This window comes from Budorcas taxicolor, chromosome 7 (assembly GCF_023091745.1).
Source record: "Budorcas taxicolor isolate Tak-1 chromosome 7, Takin1.1, whole genome shotgun sequence".
NCBI lineage: Eukaryota > Metazoa > Chordata > Mammalia > Artiodactyla > Bovidae > Budorcas > Budorcas taxicolor.
This window is the reverse complement of record NC_068916.1, coordinates 54826363-54829355: the sequence shown is the minus strand read 5'-3', so window position 1 is coordinate 54829355 and position 2993 is coordinate 54826363.

The window sequence follows — 2993 nt, the reverse complement described above, 5'->3', positions numbered from 1 at the left end:
AGCTAGCTGTACCCTAGATTTGCCATCCATGGGGGTAATTAATTTTTCCTTACAATGCAATCAATTTGCACTTAAGTTTTTTTTATTCTTTTGTCTGCAACCCAAATTCATACAAACTTGTACATTAGAAGTGTCGAGGAAGATATCACATAATATGTAAGTGATATTAACAAGGTATAAAAAAGATTGAGGGGCTCTCAGAGAAGCAAAATACATCTGGTTAAGCACACAGACTCTGAAGCCAACTTCAAAGGTACAAATCCTGGTTCTACTGTTTAGCAGCCGTGTGACTCTGGACAAGGCATATGCCTTCTTGTGCCTCCATGCCACCCTCTGTAAACTAAGGATAGTAATAGTAACCAACTTACAAGGATGTTTTGAGAAATAAATGTGTTAATGATACAAGGCACTTAAGACAATACCTCACATGTAATAGATACAAATGTAATGCAAGTTTTAGTTATTATTTTATCATTATTCAGATCTTAAATAAATGGAGATATAGCATATCAAAGGAAAAAAGGAAAGAAATGGCTCTTATCAGGAGATTTCTCTGTATACAGAGGAAGCAAGTGATGAATTAAGTGCCTCTTTTAATTATACAAAGGACTAAAAAGCATATTAAAGGATGCTCAGTATCACTAATTGCCAAGGAAATCCAGATTAAAACCACAATGAGATATTGTCTCATACCTATTACAATTCAGTTCAGTTCAGTTCAGTCGCTCAGCTATCATCAAATAAATAAAATAATAAGCTTTGGCAAGTTTGTGGAGAAAGTGGAACCCTTGTGCACTGTTGGTGGGAATATATCCACTTCAGAAAACAGTATGGAACTCCCTCAAAAAAATTAAAAATAGAATTACCAAATAATCTAGCAATTCCACTTCTGTGTATGTAGCCAAAAAAAAAAAAAAGTAAAATTAGGATATCAAACAGGTACATGGCCATAGTAGCATTATTCACAGTAACTGAAAGGTAGAAACAATCCAAGTGTCCATCAGTGGATGAATGGTTAAACAAAATGTGGTATATACATAAAATGGAATATCATTCAGCCTTAAAAGGAAGGAAACTCTGACACATTTTCAATATAGATGATGTTAGACCAAGTGAAATAATCTAGTCACACAAAGATAGTGCATGATTCCACTTACATGAAGCATCTAAAGTAGTCAACTGTATAGAAATAGAAAGTAGAAGGGTGGAAGCTGTGGCTGGGGGAAGGGGCAATGGGAAGCTGTTTAGTGGATACAGAGTTTCATTTTTGCAAGGTAAAAGAGTTCTGGAGATCCGTTGCACAGCATTGTGAATATATTTAACACTATTGAAATGTATACTTAAAAATAGTTGCGGTAGTAAATTTTATGGTAATATATTTTACTATAATTTAAAATTTTTAATTAAAAAAATGTAAGTAATTTGTTGTAGCCCTATAGGTAGCACAGTGCCTGAGGCAGCTGGTACTCACTGAAATTGAATGAACAAGTGAATGATAATGTAATAATCCTAATGACAAAACGAGTGATGGGTAAAGTAGTTGAAGGATTTGAAATAGTTGTGGAGTAAAATAAATCAAGTGTCAAGTGCTATGAGAAAGACATGATGAAGATAAAAAGACAGACCACATAGTAAACATCATAAAGCATGGAACGTAAAGATATTGATCCTAATCTTGACTAATTATTTTTATTATCAAATTTTTACTGAGTATCTCCCACTTGCCTGACACTGTTTCCTATTCATCAATGAACAATAGCACTGTACTTTTGCGGGTCTTTTTGTACTTGGATGAGACAGCAATATTGAATTCTAAATCTATCTGGCTGTGTGACATCAGACAAGTCCCGCAAGTTGTCTGGGTCTTAATCTCACGTAAAATGAGGCATGTGGCAGAAGGGACAGAGTGGTACTTTCCCTTCTTACATTCCAAAAAATGTGAACATTAAATGTAAATATGGAATGAGGACATAAGAAGCCACTAGGGGGCAAAATGAGTACAGCATAAACACTCTACTGATACGAAATTCTAGAAACAAAACAGTCATCCTTTTTTTGCATCATGAGAAAACTAAACAGCAAATGCTGTGTATCATAGGTAGAGAATGCGCTCCAAAGAATAGTTATCCAAACTTGCTTTATTCTATGAATACAGTGTTTGGTTTAGAGACCATGTTTTTCTGAAGAATAATAAGTAAGTAATAATAGTAAGTAAGCAGAATACTTCAATAGTAACTGAATAGCACTGCCAAATACACATGATCAGACCATCTCTACAGAACCACAAAATATCAACTAACAAACCCAGTCTTGAAGCAGCCCTTTACTCACATGTCAGGATCTAATACATATTTTGAATTCTTTTATTCTCTTTCACTTCATTTCTTCATTGCTACTAGTATGTACCAATCTGTCTGATTACAAAAGAAAACATGTTTTTCTTTTTACCACTTGTATGCCATTGGAAGCAGTAGTTTTAAAACCTGTAAAAAAAATCTTTGATAGCCTTCTATCAGAAGTTGGAGTCTAATTCCCTTTTCTTTGAATATGGATCACTTTCATGACTTGTTTCTAGCCAAAAGAATGCATCAGAAGTGATGCTGTGTGACTTCTGAGGATCGTGTAGAAATGGTGGTTGATACAGATTCTGACTGGTGCTCCTTCTCAGGATGCTCTTCTTTAGTCCAGTCACCATATTTTGAGGAAGCCCATGCCACATGGAGAGCCCTCATGTAGATGTTCTGGTTGAGAGCTCCAGCTAAGGCCCTGTCCTGCAGCCAGCAATAGTCAGACATGTATAAATACAGGAGAACTTTCAGATGACTGCAGTAAGCAGCCTTTGAGCACCACTTCCCCCACCTCCCCAGCTGAAGTCGTATGAAACACAGACGAGGTATCCCTGCCATGCCCTGCCCAAATTTACAGATTTGGAGGGAAAATTAATGTTAGTATTTTTGTTTTAAGCCACCAAATTTTGAGGTCTTTTTTAAATA